The following is a 20,053-nucleotide window of genomic DNA, read 5'->3' on the forward strand; positions in this document are numbered from 1 at the left end:
CATCATAGTGGAAGGTTGTGTGGGACAGTTTCAAATTGGACCTCATCCTGGGCTCAACTCCAGCTTATTTTCCAGGTGGCTGGGTCTGGGGGACTTCATACCAAAAGAAGGCAGACAACTCCTTCTACTCCCCTGCTGAGCTGGACTCAAGCTCCCATTGTCCCCCTCTCCTGTTTAAAGGGTGAAATGTGACCATTTCACAAAGCTGGCTACAGTCAGCCAGGCAGCTCCCCCAGAAACAAAGAGCTTCTCTTCTTGCCTTGGGACTGTGGAGTCCTCACAGCACCCAAGGGCTGCTGCCTGGCTCCAAAGCAGTTCCAAATGCAACCCAGGTGAAATAAATTAATCTTCCTCCCAATCTTCTGTCATCCTTCACCATAAAGATATCCATCGCATCTGTTAAACTGGGGAGTTTCCACCTTATTTTTGCCAAAGGCCAAACACTAAACATTTTTTTCCTTAATCCTATACCAGAGCCAGATTTTTTTTTATAATGATGTACTTTCCAGATGCATCTATAACCTCATCAAATATTTTCTCAACAAGTGCCTGTGTATGCACAATATTTTTCTAGGCATTATTGAAAGCATATTAAAAAGGCAGGCTCTGGTCTCCCAGGAACTTAAATACCTGTGTATCTATCAGAGTGAACAATTAGTAAGAAAACATAGACATGTCAAAAAGGATCTATGATGATATGTTAATAAAAATGGGAGCAGTCCGTAATTTTCTTTCTATTAAAGCAGACAATTAAGAATCAGTATTAGATTAGAGATAAACTGTAGAAGTTGCATCTGGTACAATGGGGTGCATCAGAGGGCAGGTAGTAAGGTATATACAGTCTTACCTCAATGGAATCTTCAAAAATGCTTTGAATTATCTTAGTGTTAGAAATCTGCTGCTTGGTTTGAATATGGTATTATTTCTTATCCAAGAAAACCCAATTATAGAAAGGAGTTATATGTAGTTTCAGTGTATGAGTTATCCAGACAGTTTTTCTCTTCTATTGCCCCCTTAGGATAATGGATTTAGAGCTGAAAGAGACCTCAGATGCCATCAAATACATTGCCATTATTTTACAGATAAGAGAACTGAGGCATAGAGGGGTTAAATGACTTGTTTAGGTTCATACAGCTGCCACAGAATTTCAACCAGGTCTTCCTGATTCCAAGTCCAGTTCTCTCTTTACTATTACTTTTACTAGTTATTTTTTGAACTAGTAGTCAAAATATATGGAAAAGGAAAAAGTCAAACTTTCCCAGCAACACTCTGAACAAAAATTTGGTTGAGAAGAAATTAGAAGTATTTGCTCAGAAGTAATTTTTGAGTTTTCCATTCTTCTTAGTTCCCTTTTACCATATTTAATTGAGAACTGGAAAAGCCAACTGGGACATTCTTGGTCATCAGTTTATATTCACTTTGAGTCACCATTTTTGTTTTTGATCTTATCAGAGTTTGGGTCAAGGCAGTTGTCCAACTCTTATGTTTTTATATCATTTCTATTTTTCATTGTATCACCCCCCCAGTCCTAGAGAGTGATGATTCTCAGATCATATCTTTTCACCTTTGACTCAAATTTTATTTGACTTTTGAAAAATATACTTTATTAGCCTGATTTGTTGTAAGGAGAGCTTACTTTAATGTACAATATAAATGTGAGCTACTATTAATATTGGCCCCCTCATCTTTTATTGTATATAATTTTATTGCATTTATTTTATTACATTGCAGCATTGTATATTATTATATATTATTATATTTTATTCTGTTTTTATTATATTTTATTTATTGTAACTTGTACATACCTCATAATTTACATGTTTTCTTCTCCATTAGAATGTGAGTTTCTTGAGGGTAGGGATTAGTTTTGCTTTTCTTTGTATCCCCAGAATTTAGTTCAGTGCTTGGCTAAAACTCAAATAAATGAGTGTGGTTTGATTGAATGAATGAAAAACATGATTGTGTTTCTAAAGATGGGAAACAAAACTTTTTTTCTGAAAAACTCCTTCCATGAGCCATCAGGAAGAACCCTGGCCTGGAATTAGCAAAGCCTTTCCCGCTATGATGAGAACACCAAACAAAAAATAGTCCCAAGTTTCTGAACTTCTTGAGGGAGCCTCTTTGGTACATATGAAAGAAAATGTCTTTTTTACAAATAGGCCTAAAGAGAGCCTGGGATCACCAAGTTGGCCATTTCTCTTGAGTTTTCCATTCTGAAGGAAGAAGGAAGGATTGTGTAGTGATTGACAGTTCTCCAAACTCTCTGTGTACAGTCAGCTCTCCTTCCCCATTAAGCCACTCACATTAGTAAATGAACCACATGCTTTCCTTGGGTTCTTTGTTGCTTAGGAGCCCTTGTGCCAACAAACACACCAATTGGTTTATGTCATTTGATGTTCTCAATTAGTAGGTAAAAGCAGGGCTGGCTGTGGGTATGCTTCATAATGCTGTTGCCATTCTCAGCTCTGTATTGAATGTGCACTGTTTACAGTATCAGCGAAATGTAAAAAATTAGGCACCATTAGTTTTTAGAAGCCAATTGTCAGTTTGGCAAAAAGAGGGTTGGAATAGTTAAGTGGGTGAGAGAAATTTGCAATTGGTCCCATTTCTTTCTGGAAACTGCCTGTTAGAAGGCCTGGTTGTTTGGGATTTAGGTCCCAGCACATTCTGATTTGGTATGATCTGAGGCTGGAGCAAGGCCAATGGGAAACTTTCACAGAATTATAAGATAGGAAGGGAAGTAAGAAGTCATCTGGTTCTTGCTCCTGTCTTAAAAATCAAAAGTTAGAAGGGAATCCAAGAGAAAGAGAGACTGTATGCTCTAGGGACTTGAAACTAAGGATCTTGGGTTCAAATCCCAGCTCTGCTCCTAATGATAACAATTATCTAACTGCAGAAAGCCTTAATTTTTTCATCTTTACAATTGGGGTGTGTGTGTGTGTGTGTGTGTGTGTGTGTGTGTGTGTGTGTGTGTGTAAGAGGAAATAATCTACAATAATTTATAGATTTGTTGTAAGGAGAGCTTACTTTAATGCACAATATAAATGTGAGGTACTATTAATATTGACTGCCTCATTTTATTTTTATTTTAAAAATGTTGTATTGATCCTTTTGGCATGTGTATAAATATGAGTTTAAAATGGGAGGGGCAATAGAGGATAGAAAATCTGTTTTTAAATCTGGGTCCACATGAATTCTGGGTACCTTTGCAGGGATGTATTGGTAAATATTTAACAACCAGTTCTCCGATAACAATAGCAAAAGAAAATGAATGTAATATTCTGCATTAATATTTTTTCATTGATTTTTCAATTCTAAAACAATAATCATTCAAAATAATAAATCAAGTCCTGATTTGTAGCAGTTGCTAATTGATGAGGTATATATTTTAACAAAGAAAATTTAACAATTGTCTTCTCAGAACTGCTTTGAGCTGGCTCCAGCATACCCCAGGAATTCAAACACATACTTTTTATCACATACTTACACATACATGTATGGGTGCATTTGTTCATATGTTTATGTCTGTTTGTCTATCATCTATCTATCTATCTATCTATCTATCTATCTATCTATCTATCTATCTATCTCTTTAGCTCTTGCAGACTATCTTTTTTTTTCTGAATCTATAAAAACCAATCCTGGAAGCACTTTGGTTTCAGTAATTGTAAAGCTCCAAAGGCTTCTTTTTCAATGCTCAGAGACTGTGCTCATGCTGTGCCATTACAACTGTATTGAAAAGCAGTTTAAAGACACATGTGAACTGTGAAGTGATAACACAACCTGGGATGTAGGAAATGGAGTAATGGGGTAAGAATGGGGAAGAATAGATCTATGATTTCATTGATTAAAGGAACTCCTAGATGAGAAAATACTTTACCAGTTTAAGGTAACATTTCTCTGTGACTTATAGTAATAGAGCATTGATAAATCTACTGAGAGGTTAAAAAATTTGCTCTATAGGACAAACAAATTTTTTATTTCCTTTCCTTTTTTCCCAGATACCAACTCATAGTCACTGAAAATGTACTGGCAGTTACTTTTTAGTCCTCCATCTATCATGGCTCTCCAGGGTCCGAACAAACCTGTGTGAGGGAGAAGGTAGGAAGGAGGGAAGGAAGGAAGGAAGGAAGGAAGGAAGGAAGGAGGGAGGGAATGAAGGAGGGAAGGGAGGAAGGAAGGAGGCAGGGAGGGAAGAAGAGAGGGAGGAATAGAGGAGGGAAAGAAGGAAGGGAAGGGAAGCAGGAAGGAAATAAGCATTTTTAAGCTCCTGCTATATGTGAAGTACTTTACACATCTTATCTCATTTGGTCCTTATAATAACTGTGAGAAAGGCATCATTATGATCCCCATTTTATAGATGAGGAAACTAATGCAGATAGAGGTTAAGTTACTACCTGCCCAGAATCACACAACTAGTCTGAGACCAGTTTTGATTTCCTGACTTGGAGCCTTCATTCTATCTATTGAGTGTGGGAGAGAGGCTGGCTAAGGGGAACTCTAATTTCAGAGCATGTGCCATATGCTATACTTGCTTTTAGTTTATATGGGGCTAGAAAGATATGATGACATCCCCAATGATTGACATCCCCAATTTGGAAATTCACAGATATTCTTTAAGTTGATTCTGGTTATGAATCTAATTTATAACTACAGGATTTTATTTGTCCTATTTTATGGATTTATAACCAGAAATTTTCTATCTTTTATTTAAAATTAAGAGTCAAATTTTCGACATTTTTTTGCAGGAGTCTATGCTAATTGTTTTAATTGACTCTTTGTATGCATGATATACTTTTAAGTTTAATCTTCTTTAGTCACTTTCTTAAGTCTAAACATTCAATAAAACAATAAATCAAGTCCTGATTTGTAATGCTCACACTGAAAATTTAATAACTGGCTTTCCACCTAGGCCAGTTTGCTTTCAGCACCATTACCATAGAGTGTTTTGCCATTCTGGCGAAATCTTTGAAGCTCTTCTCACAACATCTTTAAATGCAGAAAGTAAAATTTAAAGGATTACAATAGAAAACAATTATATTGAAATACAGATCTCAAAATATAAAAATGCAAATCCAAGCCCAACTTTTAGAGAAAGCTATTTTTTAGGGTTTTTTTTTTGCAGGCAAATGGGGTTAAGTGACTTGCCCAAGGCCACACAGCTAGGTAATTATTAAATGTCTGAGGCTGGATTTGAACTCAGGTACTCCTGACTCCAGGGCCAGTGCTCTATCCACTGTGCCACCTAGTTGCCCCAAGAAAGCTATTTTTTAAAAGGAACCCAAATCGAGTTAGCTTTCTCTCTCTTTAAAAATAAATTCTATTTTCACTTGTTTTTTTTTACATCTCTTACATTTTCCATTGTATCACTTTCCCACTCTGTTCTAGAGAGCTCTGGTGCTGAGAACATTTTTTTTACTTTTGCCTCAACTCTTGTTTGATTGTTTAAAAATATAATTTTATTGTATGTCATTTTATTGCATTTATTATAATGTATTATTTACAGTATTATATTGTGCTATAAGTGCAAGTGGATAGAGTGCCTGACCTGTGCTCAGAAAGGATCATCTTTTTTCAGACACTCATTAGCTGTGAGACACTGGCCAAGTCTCTTAATCCTGATTGCCTCAGTTTCCTCAGCTGTAAAATGAACTTGGCAAGGAAGTGGTAAACCATTTCAATATTTTTGCCAAGAAAACCCCAAATAAAGTCATGAAGAGTTGAACACAACTGAAAAATAGCTGAACAACATTGCAATATTTATTTTGTTTCATTGTATTTTTATATTATTGTGATATTATATTTATTATATTTTATGGCATTCAGATACAAGTTATGAACTTAATAATATGAGGGATACCTTTCCCACCAAGACCCTGAGTTGGCTATGAGCATTTTTTATCATCATCTGTTTTTATATTAGTTTCATTTCCCACAGTATACATGTAACAAAAATGGCAGAACTGGGATTCAAATCCAGACATTCTTTCATGCTCAATTCAGTGTTCCTTTTTACTATATGCAATAGTTGGAGTCACATGTATTATGTACTGACTATGGGTCATTAGGAAGTCATTCCTAAGACAGAAGAAAGAACATTAGCTCTGGAGTATGAGAATTGTTGCGCAAATCCAATGTCTGACACTTATTACCTAGTTGATCTTGGCCAAGTTCCTTCATTCTTGTGGATCCTGATTTCCTCATTTATAAACTGAAACAGTTGGACTAGGTAACCTGTAAATCTATGATTCCATGGTCCTCTGACTTTCCATTTGTAAATAGTTATCCTTTCCACATTGCAGGGCTTTGGAGTACAGCACCACTGTGGTCTCCCTTTATACCAGAGAAGAAGCTTGAAATATTATTGTTATTAAAAGATAAAATATGTTGATATTATGCAGTATTATATGTATATTTTATTTCTGAGTTTCTAAATTTTTTCTGTGTTGTCTGTTGACTTTCACATGTCATCTACGACCCCTGCAAAACTGCCCCCAAACTTCTATTTAATTTCCTAGACCAACTTGTGATATATTGAAGTTGCAATGGGGAAAAACATGTTGTCTAAATACTTCTTAATGTGTTTCAAATCTTTTCTTCAAGGTTGTGAAAATTAGAAGAGAATGACCAGCAACTATGTAGCATATTTAGATTACAAAATTTCTAGGATGAAATTCCCTTCTGTCCTGTATTGGGAACCGTTGTGTATGGGAGCATTGTGAATTATCTTCACCTGGTGTCCCTTGAACACCAGAGTCTTACCTTGCTGAGTAACATGGGAGTGGAAGTGGATTAGAGACTGGAAAGGTATTTAAGCACTGATGTTTTGGTGAATAAACGGAGCACTTGCAGATCTTGAGGGAGAAACTTGTATTCCTTTGACTTCCTTGTCTCCTGTCCTTCCAATGTTGCCTGGGGAAGATTGAAGGAGTCCAGAACTGGGACTCAATATAAGAATCTGGAATAGGGACTCTACATATGACCTCCAAGCTGGGACTAAACATATGGCACCTGTAAAGGGACAATAAAGGTGGAGTTATCTGAGTAAAATCCAGAATAAGGACAGCAGATACAAGCAAGAGAATCAGTTGACAATCCCAGAGCACAAGACTGGAGAAAGTAACAGGTTTATTTGTTACTAGTGGGCTGATTTTAAAGAAAGAGGGACCAGAGAAAGTGAGAAAACAATTTAACACTGAGGAGTCAGCTGGAAGTAGAGTCTCTGAGGCAGTGCCCCAGGGGACAGAGCAGTTGGTATGGGATGTGGAGAACCTGCTTGCTGTTCTTTATACCTGAGGCTGCCTGCCTGACCCCACTGTGCACTCTGGGCTCCACTCAGGGCCCTGGACCTGCAACTGGCTGCAGAGACCTCTTGATGCCAACGCAGACCCCAACACAGATCCTGATGCAGACTTTGATGTAGATTCTGATGAATACTGCTAGTTTCACTTTTCAGCCTATTGAGACCATTGCCCCAGAAGCAGAGGGCTGTGAATTGCTCCTGTGTTGAGAGTGAAATGTCACATGCTGTTAGACAGTTTGTTATGGTGATGGCTACTGTTCACAAGGTGTGGCAACTCCAGGTTGTGCTGGTGTTAACCGCTTAGGTGATTTCAAACTCTCTCATTCTCTGCAGTTCCTACCCTCTGTGGGGGCGGGAGAGGGGAATTCTTCCTTTTGAGAACTTCAAAACTCAACCTTGTCTCAGATGGAATGTAGGCTTTGCTACAAGGACAAGACCCCCTCCAAAAACTTATTTTAGAAATCAAGGGACCCCCATGCCTTCTTCCCGGTTTGGGGCGGGTGTTGGGCAGTGACTATGTTTTTCAATGGGTTATTGATGGGGAAGCTTCATGGTTCGATTAGTTAAGAGAAAAGGGGAAGAAGAAGATTTTTTTCTGGAACTTGGAACTGGATTTTGCCTTTCAAATGAAGTCTGTGCCTATGGCTTATATTGCTGTTGATCTGTCTTGATTGGTTATGTGTATATGTGTGTGTATTTGAACATCTACAGGGCATTTTACATCTCTCTACTGGCCTGGAGAGGTGGGAGAATGTTCTATATTCTGAGATTTTGATGCTGGCTAGGGTATCCAACAATCTCACCTTGATAAGTTTGAAATACAAAAGACTTGTTTTCTGTGTTGAGAGTATGTTAGTGTCTAAACTCTGAAATAGGTAAAGTTAAACGTTACTCCTTTTAGTTTGAATTTTGAATTTGATTGCTTTGCAAGCTTTTTTGTTGCCAAAAGAAAAAACTTTGTAGTTTTTGTTTGTAAGTTGGGGAAAAAATATATTTCAAGGAATTTTTATTATTGTTTAATTGACATTGTGTATACTATTTTTGAAATTTTGTCTACAACTTATGTGGCATTCATTATGTAATAATTTTGTTTCAAAAACAAGAAGGGGGATATGTTGGGAATCATTGTATATGGGAGCATTGTGAATTATCTTCACCTAATGGCCCTAGAATACCAGAGTCTTATCTTGCTGAGTGCTGTGGGAGTGGATTAGAGACTGGAAAGGTATTTAAGCAGTGGTTTTGGTGAATAAATGGAGCACTTGGGGATCTTGTATGCCTTGTCTTCCTTGTCTCCTGCCCCTCCAATGCTGGTCTGGGGAAGATTGAGGAAGTCCAGAATTGGGACTCAACTAGTCCTGTACTAGAAGCACATTCAACATATTGGGAACCTGCCATCCCATCTTTTGCTTTTGTTTCTCCAGAACTTAGTGTAGTGTCTGGTAAAAAAAAAAAGGCATTTAACAAACATTGTTTGAATAGTTGCATGAACATGGGCTATCCTTGCTCTTACTACATGTTCAGTCCTGCTTTCTTTCCTGACACAACTTCTGAATAATTTCTCATTTATAATCAGTTTGATTTATAATGTATGGCATTATCATTGACTGTTCCCCATGCCTAGAATTTTATCCCACCTCATATCTTGACTTTTTTTTAATCCCAGCTAAAAATCCTACTGTTTTCAAAAAGTCTTTTCTAATCTCTCTTAATGCTGGTTCCCTCCATCTGTTGACTTTCTCCAAGTCATCCTATTTATATTTTGCTTGTATACATTGTTAGAATGTTATTTATATGTGTGAGAGAAGAAATTCATTTGCCTTTCTTTCTATTCTTGGCACTTTGGACAATGCCAGCACAAAATAGGCACCTAATAAATGTATACTGACTAAGAGACTGTTCTAGCTTGTTCTCACTTACCATGCCAGTTGGTCAGTCAATAACCATTAAGTAAGAGTTTACTATGTGCTAGTCAAAGTTACTCTCTTTTATTTTTAGGTGATGCTTAAATTGAATTCATCTGGGTGGCTAGGTGGCATAGTGGATAAAGCACCGGCTCTGGAGTCAGGAGTACCTGGGTTCAAATCCAGTCTCAGACACTTAATAATGACCTAGCTGTGTGGCCTTGGGCAAGCCACTTAACCCCGTTTGCCTTGCAAAAACCTAAAAAAAATTAAAAAAATAAATTCAATTCATCATAGACTTTAGTATTCCATGGATCATAGTCATATCCCCATTGCTGGGAAAAAAATTGAATGAAAAAAAGGTAAGTTTTATTTCTAGGAGATACTTAATGATCGTTAAAATAATGTCCAAGATATATACAGCAATGGACCAAATTTCTGGTTGAAAAAAAAAAGTACAAGAAAATAAGTACTGGATCTGGAAAATAAATACTCTTCATCCACTTTGTTTTTCTTGGGTAGATAGTTAAGCCAAATTATTTTAAGAGATTATGGATCTCTTTTAGGAACTCTCAAGTATTCCAGGGCTTAATGTAATTCACAAATTCTGAAACATCTGAAGGGTTTAATTAGGTATAGGAAATTCATCTCCTATTAGGAGTTGAGTACATAATGTCCTGTTTTATAATTTACTTAGTGTTATAGTCAGAAGGTCATCAACTTTATCCCTACTGTTACATATTTCAGGGAATTTTGGGTGATTTTGAAATATAGGAAAAATGTCATTAGCAGAAAGTTTTTAAGATAGCATTTTGAATCTTTTAAAGATTTTTATGATCAATAAACACTAATCATAGATTGAGAGCTAGAGGGGACTGCAGACACCTTTTGAAAACTCAGAACTCCCTTCCTCCCTTCAATTTACCAATGTGGAAATTGAGAACCAGAGAGACATTATAAGATTGGCCCACAGTCTCATATGGTAAACCTCAGAAGGATTTAGACCATACCTCTTGCTTCCAGAGCTAGTACTTTCCATTCTACTGTATTGCCTTCTTTCATGTTATTCTTTCTAGTGTTAGTCAACTTGTGGAAGAAACACTCAATGTTAGGATGTACTGAAGGGTGAATCAATTTATAACAAGACAGTACCCATAGCAACATTAGAAGCCTCAGTCTCAACAAAGAACTATTAGTGAGGTCCAGGAATACTATAGTGCCAGTTCTTAAGGTCACTAAATGTGACTTTCACTTCTGGTGGTTACCAGAGAATCTGGGGAGTTTTAGTAAATTGGTTGGAAGTTCTATTAAAGCAGAAAACATGGACAATACATCCTATTCTTTATTTCCTAATAAAAAAGTAGTTCCATAAATTAATCAATGCCTCAAATGAACTCTGTTAATATTTTCAATTATCTCCACTCACAGTCCCCTGAATCTCCAAAGAAAGAAGGGGAAGGGTTTATTTTTTTCATCTCTACTTTTGTTGCTAACCTTGACCATCATAGTGTTGTTTCATTTTTGTTGTTCTTTTCCTTTACATTGTTATAGTCATTGTGAAAATTGCTTTCTTAGTTCTTCTTACTTCATTCTGCATCAGTTCATATAACTCTTCTACTGGAATCACTATTCTACTATGGTAGAAACATGGTGGTCACACTATACAATTCTACTCTGTCCATGTTTGTATGGACACAGAAATGCTCTATTCAGGTCTGAATGCTCCACACTCAAAAATTATTTACATCCATACCAATCTCTTTCAAAATATTCATCCTTTTCATACCCATAATTTCTGGTATGTAGAAATTAACATCTATATAGTGTTTTACTGTTTACAGAGCACCTTACACCTGTTTTTTAATTTGTTCTCACAGTTGTCATGTGGATTTTGTAGTATCATCCCCATTTTACAAAAAAGGAAACTAAGTAAGTTCCATAGCCAGTCCTTGAGCCCACGTTGTTTCACTGCATATCCCCTAATTTTTTCCATTACACAGTCTCTGATAAAGCCTCTTAATCCTGCCAGAAGTATTTTTATGCTCTGAGCAGATGTTTGTTAATACAAATGAATCTTATTTGGTAGAATTTCAAGAAATGTAACATTTGAAATGAAAGAATCTTGCCCTTGAGAATGAAGGTGTTCGTGGCTAAAGGAGAAAGGAGGGGAAAAATGGGGTTTTTTTGAAGGGAAAGTGATAAATTCAGCATCTTGACATATTTAGTTGAATTTGATATAGATGTTGAATATGGAGGCAGCCTGATGACATGGAGAATAGAGTCCCTAACCTGGAGTCAGACTAAATCTTGTCATACACAATTATTTAATTGTGTGACCATTGGCAGTCATCTCTCTCTCCTAGGCCAACTTTTCTTTTTCTGGATAGATGTTTGTTAAGGAATTTTTCCATATATCTATTTAAATCTCAATAGTTTCTGCCTATTGCTCCTAATTTTATCCTCTGGGGAAAAGTAGAATAAGTCTAATGCTGCTTTCAAATGATTACATCTTAAATATTTTTGGGGTGGTTATCATTTATCCCTTAAATCTTTATTTTTCTAGGTTAAACATCCATAGTTTCTGATGTTTATATAGCAGGTACTTAGTAAATACTCCTTTAATTGAATTATATGGCATTGCATTTTGAGTTTCAAGTTTCCTTGCTATTCTGGTTGATTTTGGACAAGTTCCAGGTTACCAGTGACTTCTGAAAAATATAGTGTAAGATCTGAATTGTAATGCTCCAGATGTGGTCCAACTGAGACTGAGAAAAGAAAGTTTAATCACCTACCTCCCTCCAAATTTGAAATTTTATTAAATTATATAAAGTTTAGAGTTGAAACTCTATATATGTATAAAATCACTAGACTGAAAATACTGAAGAACAACAAAGGTCTGAGGATAGATCCTTGGAGACCTTAAGATACTAATGATGTTTCAATTATCATTTCTCTCTCTCTCTCTCTCCCTCTCTCTCTCTCTCTCTCTCTCTGTGTGTGTGTGTGTGTGTGTGTGTGTGTGTGTGCACATAAAATATTTCTCTATCAGTTCTTTTTCTGGGGATGTATAGCATTTTTCATCATAAGTCCTTCAGAGTTGTTTTAGATCATTGTATTACTGAGAATAGCTAAGACATTCACAGTTGATCATCTTACAACTTGTTGTTATAGTATGAAAAGCTCTTCTGGTTCTATTCATTTCATTTTGTATCAGTTTATGAAAATCTTTCCGGGTTTTCTTCCATCATTTCTTATAGCATGACAGTATTCCATCACAATCATATACCACAGCTTGTTTAATCATTCCCTGATTGATGGGGATCCCCTCAATTTCCAATTCTTTGCCTCCAGAAAAAAGCTATTAATATCTTTGTACATATAGGTTCTTTTTTTTGTTTATTGTTTGTTTAATCTCTTTTGGGATATGAACCTGGAAGTGTTATTTCTGGGTCAAAGAGTTTACAAACATTAATATTTTAAAGGAGAAAAAGTCAGCCAGCATAGAGAAAAATATGAGGTTAGAAAAGGAGAGATAGGATTTTAGATAAGTTGAATTTGTGGTGCTGGTGGGATAGCCAGTAATGGGGGGAAGGGGAAAGGAAGTAGAGAAACAGAAATGAAGAATGAATAAGAAAAGTTTTATTAAAAACTTGCTATCAAGCATTAGGGATACAAACCACTTCCTTGAGCCTCAGTTTACTCATTTATAAAAATAAAATGAGACTAAATCATCCCTTAGATGCTTTTTAGCTCAAAAATCTATGAGCTTGTGAAATACAAAGAAGATATAATCCCTGCTCTCTAGGAGATTACATTCTAGTAAGAAAAGACAATACTTTAGGAGATTACATTCCTGCCCTGTAGGAGATTATATTCTAATGAGGAAGAAGACAACATTCCTAGGAAAATAGTGGCTAAGGAAGAGTGCTTTGAAGTAATAAATCACCAGGATTATAGATAAAGTCATATTTGTATGTCCTATATAATGTTGATTTAATTACTATTTTGGATGTGAAACAAGGGGTGGCATGGTTAAGTAGATGGCCTAAGAGAAATATGGTCTGAAACCTAGATTTAGTGGACTTTCAGGGGGATGCAACCCAGGATGCAGTGGGCTACCCAACCAGCTCTAAGCACTTCACAGTGCCTTCATGGCAGTTTGTTGTCAGTCACCTATTCCACTGAAAGAAATCTTCATTATTGGAGCCACCATCTTATCGTGAGGTCTTTTGTGTATTTTAATAATGAAACTCTTTGAATGGGAGCTAAACAGATCCATTTTATACACACACACACACACACACACACACACACACATATTTCAACTCTATAATGGCTATTTGGGTTATTGATATTTAAGTATATTTTTATTGTTTTTTCTCTAAGATTAGTAATTTTATTTTGCACAGAGTTCCTGGTATTTTGTAGCAGTCAACTAAATCTAAATAGAGTCTGTCTAGATATAGTTTTTCAAAGCTTCAGGAAAAATTTGAATAACGATATTCTTTCTTTGAAAATAGAATATGGGGGGGGGAAGTATAGAAAAGTTCCCCTGAAGGTGTTAATAGACCTAAGAGAGAAGCATTTTCATCTGTAACCAATCATTGCTAGTTTTTTTGCTGTCAAATGTCACTTTAAAGGCAATCCTCTAAGCAGCAACACCTCATAATAATTCTATACAGTCAGTGAGTTGAGACCTAACTGATTTTGAGGCAAATGAAGTCAACTAAAAGTGAAATCCTTCTTGTCTGTGCTTTTGCGGAGGTTTGCAAGCCTTAGGAAACTCAAAAGTGTTTCAATCTTGCTGAGATGGAGCTGTCATCAATGCCAGCCATTCATGACAGAAATGCTTCTAGGGGTAATGAAAGATAAAATTCCACCTCTAACATTTTTAAGTTTGTGTTTTGTCTTCCTTTTTTTTCCTTTCATAGGATTTTAGGAAAATCTTTTATTTTCAGGCAAGTTCTTCAGTAATATTTGAATAACCATGTAATAATATTTATGATAAGGTTTGCAAAGCATTTTAATGAACTTTATTTCCTTTTATCTTCACTTTATCTTTCTTTTATTCTCTATTCCCTTTATCCTGGGAGGTAGCTACTACTATTATTCTATTTTTACAGCAAGAAAACTACGTCTAACTGAGGTTGTGACTTACCCAGGCCATAGGATTCTAAGTATCTGAACCCAGATTTGACCTCATGTCTTCCTGAAGTTTTTTTTTTTTGTAAGGCAAATGGGGTTAAGTGGCTTGCCCAAGGCCACACAGCTAGGTAATTATTAAGTGTCTGAGAGCGGATTTGAACCCCGATACTCCTGACTCCAGGGCCGGTGCTTTATCCACTGCGCCACCTAGCTGCCTCATGAAGTTTTCTTGTTTCAACAATCTACTGTACACCTAACTGTTACTATGTACAAAATATTATGCCATTTCTTTACTTCCTCTCTTCCCAGTGAATGAGACAAATTCTTTCTCACTAGTGATAAGTGATAGAATCACAGATTGTGTACCGGCAATCTCTAACAGCAGTTCTGGTCAATTCCCTGGAGGTCTTGCCTTTAGCTAGTTCTCAAGGATTTGGGCCACTCTTGCTAGCTCTCCGCACAAGGAAAGTGCAAGTATCCAGGTCATCTTAGACGAAACCTTCTGACCCAAATGCTTCGACCCTGTCCCTAACCCATTTCTCCCAGGTGAAGAAGCATTTTATTTTCATATGGGAGGGATTGCTTATTTTGGGACTCTGACTTCACTGAATCTAACATTTTCTATCCTTCATCTTAGCTCTTTTTTATTCCTTTGGAAAGTTTACAGACACTTGACTTTGCCTGATTTTCCCCTTCCTCCCTTCCTCCCTTCCTTTTTCTTTCCAGAAATGGTCCTCTTAACAAAAAAGAAAAAAAAAGAAAAAAAAATCTTGTCTTGTCTTTACATCACAATAATTTCCTACTATGTCTCCAGATTGTACCTGTCCTTGAAACAAAGAAAAACCAAACAACAACATCTGGTACAGCTACCATACCTGACCATGCATAGAGTCTACTGGCCTAGTAGTAACACCCAATTTCTCTGTCATCAGAAAGATGGAACACCTTCTGTTCACCAGAATTTTTGTTGGTATTTCAGTCATTCAAACTATAATATATTGAGGGCTTTTATATAAATTAGTAACTAAAACCTTTGGATGCATCTGAAGGGATAACTACCTTGTAGCCACTTCAGCATTATATTGAACATTGTTCTTAGATCCCAGTATGTTTTTATAATTCTCCTTAGTTTTTCCCTGGCTTTTTCTTAATTTTTTCTTTTACATTATTATATATACATGAACAATGTCTATATTACATTGTTCTTTAAGGAATATGGATTCCTTGTATATATCATTCTCTTACTTCAGACCATATTTGTTCATATAATTATAATATATATATAGTTATGAGTTTGAATAAATATAATTATTCCCATATGTTTCTAACTTCTTCATAATCATAATTTCCTACTGCCAAGTAGGAATAGTTTTTTTAGTTCTTTCCAAATATATAGGAACTTACTTGGTGTCCAATCTTTACTATCACAAAATGTTGCTAGGATTATTATATTGGGTCCTTGTTTCTATCTATGACTTTCTCAGGTTATATGCCTGTGTATGAGTTCTCTAATCCTTTTCCTGAAGAGGAAATTGGCCTCTGGAATCTAAGGCTTTTTACGTTTTCCAGGTCTTGACTTTTCAACTGAGAAAATTTTTATTCTCCCCATTCAGTGTTGCTCTAAGAATGTTCAGAGTTCTCTAATGGTCTTTTCTTTTTTTTTTTTTGCAAGGCAAATGGGGTTAAGTGGCTTGCCCAAGGCCACACAGCTAGGTAATTATTAAGTGTCTGAGATTGGATTTGAACCCAGGTACTCCTGACTCCAAGGCCGGTGCTTTATCTACTACACCACCTAGCCGCCCCCTAATGGTCTTTTCAATTAAAGGGAAAATATCTTTCTTATAGAGTTGATATAACTGAATATTTATGTAGCCCATTTTCCCTTTGACTCAGACTAAGATATGATGAATATAATGTGGAAGGAGGAGGAAAAAGGTAGGGTGGTCTCCTCTTGAAAGCTTTTGAGTTTCATATTTTTCTACCACCCTCCCTTTCCCCTCCACTCCCCATAACAGCAAATAATCTGATATAGGTTGTAAGTGTATATGTACAATAAGAACTAAGGGGGAAAAAAACCACGAGGATAAAAAAGAAACATTAAAGAAGTTTTAAAAAGTGAACATTGTATGTTTTGCTCTACATTCAGACAACATAGTTTTTTACTTTCTCCATAACAGATGTCTCAAGATTGTTCTTGATCACTGAACTGCTGATAGGAGCTGCATTCATCATAGATGATCCATCTCACAATGTTCCTGTTAATGTATACAATGTGCTCCTAGTTCTACTTACTTCACTCAACATCAGTTCTTGCAAATCTTTCCAGGCTCTTCCAAAGTCTGGCCATTCATGATTTCTTTTAGAACAATAATAACATTCATATATCATAATTAGTTTAGTCATTCCTCAATTGATGGATATCCCCTCAATTTCCAATTTTTTGCTTCTTCAAAAAGAACTGCTATAAATGTTATTGTACATATGGATCTTTCTCCCTTTTTAATGATCTCTTTGGGATACAGACCTAGTAGTAGTAGTATTGTTGGATCAAAGAGTATGCATAGTTTTATTACCCCCCAACAGTGCATCAGTGTTCCAGTTTTTCCACATGCTCCCCAACATTGATCATTTTCCTTTTTTTGTCATTTTAGCCAATCTGATTGATGTGAGATAGTACCTTAGAATTGTTTTAATCTGCATTTCTGAAAACAATAATGATTTGGATCATTTTTCCATATGACTATAGATAGCTTTAATTTCTTCATCTGAAAAGTAGGTTTTCATATCCTTTGTCTATTTATCAATTGGGAATGACTTGTGTTCTTAAAAATTCAACTCAGTTCTCTATATATTTTAGAAATGAGTCCTTTATTAGAATCACCAGCTGTGATATTATTTCCCAGCTTTCCGAATTCTTTCTAATCATGGTTGGTTGGTTTAATTTGTGTAGCTAGCTGCCACAGTGGATAGAGGTCTGGGCTTAGAGTCAGAAAGACTCATTTCCTGAGTTCAAATGTGTCCTCAGACACTTGCTATCTATGTGTTCCTGGCTAAGTCACTTAACCCTATTTGCATCAGTTTCTTTGTCTAGAAAATGAGTTTGAGAAGGAAATGGAAAACCACTCTGGTATCTTTATTTATTTTTTGGGATTTTTTTTTTTGCAAGGCAAAAGATTTTTGCCCAAGGTCACACAGCTAGATAATTAAGTGTCTGAGGTCACATTTGAACTCAGGTCATCTGACTCCAGGGCTGGCACTCTATTCACTGAGCCACCTAGTTGTCCCCACTCTGGTATCTTTGTGAAGAAAATCCTAAATGGGGTCATGGAGAGTTGGACAATATTGAATGCAACTGAACAACAATTCTCTCCATCTCTCTACCTAGCTGATGCATATCTTAAACATTTGGCACTAAAGTAAATTCTTTTTCCCTTTCTGGAGGAATCAAATCTTCCTTGGAACCTATCTAGTTCACATGACTTATAGGTCCATCAAAGGATGAGATCCACGTTCCTCATCAGTATATGTAATTTTCTACTGTGTTAATCTCTTAAACACCATCTTTCCTTCTCTGTGGCATGATTCTGTCCTTTCCTGATGCTCAGTGTTTAGTTCCCTTCTGAGCCACTTTGTCTTTTCACTTTCTCTTTTTGAATCAAGATATATTTAATAATTAATTACTGTATTAGGACCAGAATTTTTCCCTTTTTCTACTTCCTCATCCAGAATCAACCAGTGTGAGAAATTTCTATTAAAGATTTACTCAGACTAAGATCTAATCAGATAGTAAAAAAAATTATAACATTAGTCTAATGGGTATATTCCTGCTCATTGTATTTGTTCAGACAGGCCCAGGAAATGTTAATTCTTCCTATTATCAAGATAGGTGCCATGGAAATTGTTATGTCTTTGACTAAGATTTGAGTAACCTAAATCATATACCCCAGACAGCCTACCTTCCATTTGATTAACCAATCAGAGGTGATTAGGCATCCCTCAGGAACAACTACTCTTCAAAGGACATATAAACTATGACCCCACTGTCTTTAGGGGTCTTTGATCTAAGAGAGATGATCAAGTGACCATACTGCTGATGTCATAATAAAATTATTACATTTTCCCAAAACTATGTTTCTTGAAACTTTTTAATTGTCACATCACTTTGACTTCAGTGTCTTCATCTGATACTTACTTTTTAGTTCATGGATCTCTTCTGTGAGTTTTATTCTCTTTACTTTTCTTCTGCTTGTGATCTGCTTGGGCGCTTCTATTCATATCTGAAAGCACATCCACATATTTCTTGGGCATGCATCTCAGATGCAGCATCAATGAATTAGAGGGGTAAGACGTGCCTACATGCCTTCTAAACTTTATTTATACATGCTCTGCACTTCTTTATGAAGCTCTTTATAAAACCCTCTTTATGAAGTAAGTTCACAATCAACTTATGACCTGATTTCTGTAGCTATCATTTAAAAACTTTTTTTAAGGAAGAAAAATAAAGTATAAGAGCAAACTTACATAATAAGTAACAATTTTTTTCTAAGTTAAAGGTAATAAATAGTCTTTGGTCTTTGTTTAAACTCCACAATTCTTTCTCTGGATACAGATGGTATTCTCCATTATAGACAGCCCAAAATTGTCCCTGATTGTTGCACTGATGAAATGAGCAAGTCTATCAAGGTTGATCATCACCCCCAAGTTGCTGTTAGGGTGTACAATATTGTTCTGGTTCTGCTCAGCATCAGTTCATGAAAATCCTTCCAGGCTTCCCTGAATTCCCATACCTCCTGGTTTCTAATAGAATAATAATATTCTATGACATACATATACCACAGTTTGTTAAGCCATTTCCCAGTTAAAGGACATTCACTTAATTTCCAATTCTTTGCCACCACAAACAGGTCTGCTATGAATATTTTTGTATGAGTGATGTTTTTACCCATTTTCTTTTTTATTATATTTATTTATTATTATTTTGTACAAATAATGTTTTTATACATTACTAAAATATTCTTGTTTAAGAGTAAACATAATACCCCCCCAAGAAAACACAGACCTGCATAAGAGATAAAGTTAAAGGGAGAGAGAAAAAAATTAAAATTAAAACAACAACAACAACAACAACAACAACAACAACAATAATAATAATAATAATAAGTATGGCCAGGTGGTGCAGTGGATGGAGCACCAGCCCTGGAGCCAGGAGCACCCGAGCCCAAATCCGGCCACAGACACTCAACAACCACCCAGCTATGTGACCCTGGGCAAGCCACCCCAACCCCATTGCCCTACAACCCCCCCCCAAAAGACCCAAAATAAAATAAAATAGTAATAATAGTAGGGGAGGCTGGGTGGCAGACAGAGCACTGGCCCTTGAGCCAGGAGCACCCGGGTCCAAATCCAGTCTCAGACACCCAACAGTCACCCAGCTGTGTGGCCCCAGGCAGGCCACCCAGTCCCATTTGCTCTGCATCCCCCAGAAAATAATAATAATAATAAAAATGTGCTTCAGTCTGTGTTCCAATACCACTAGTTCTGTCGCAGGTGGATCACATTCTTTAGAATAAGTCCATCACAAAAGTTACTTCCATATTTTTCCACCATTGCCATTGCTGATGGCAACTCCCTCCATTCATACTTCTCTACTACCATGAACCATATTTTCTTTCTCCTTTCCCTCTGTCTCTGCTGTAGGGTT

General features: G+C 36.3%; 1 long non-coding RNA gene across 1 annotated transcript in view; it reads right to left on the reverse strand.

Annotated features, from left to right (window-relative positions):
• The window catches only part of LOC141495382 (uncharacterized), a 29,671-nt gene extending 10,063 nt beyond the window's left edge, over positions 1-19,608 (reverse strand). The window contains exons 1-2 of the long non-coding RNA XR_012470754.1: positions 18,545-19,608; positions 6,763-7,011 (exon numbers count right to left, since the gene is read on the reverse strand). This is a non-coding gene — a long non-coding RNA (uncharacterized LOC141495382). The remainder of the gene's footprint in view (positions 1-6,762; positions 7,012-18,544) is intronic.
• Between the last annotated feature and the right edge of the window lie 445 nt (positions 19,609-20,053).

This window comes from Macrotis lagotis, chromosome 8 (genome assembly GCF_037893015.1).
Source record: "Macrotis lagotis isolate mMagLag1 chromosome 8, bilby.v1.9.chrom.fasta, whole genome shotgun sequence".
Taxonomy (NCBI): Eukaryota; Metazoa; Chordata; class Mammalia; order Peramelemorphia; family Peramelidae; genus Macrotis; species Macrotis lagotis.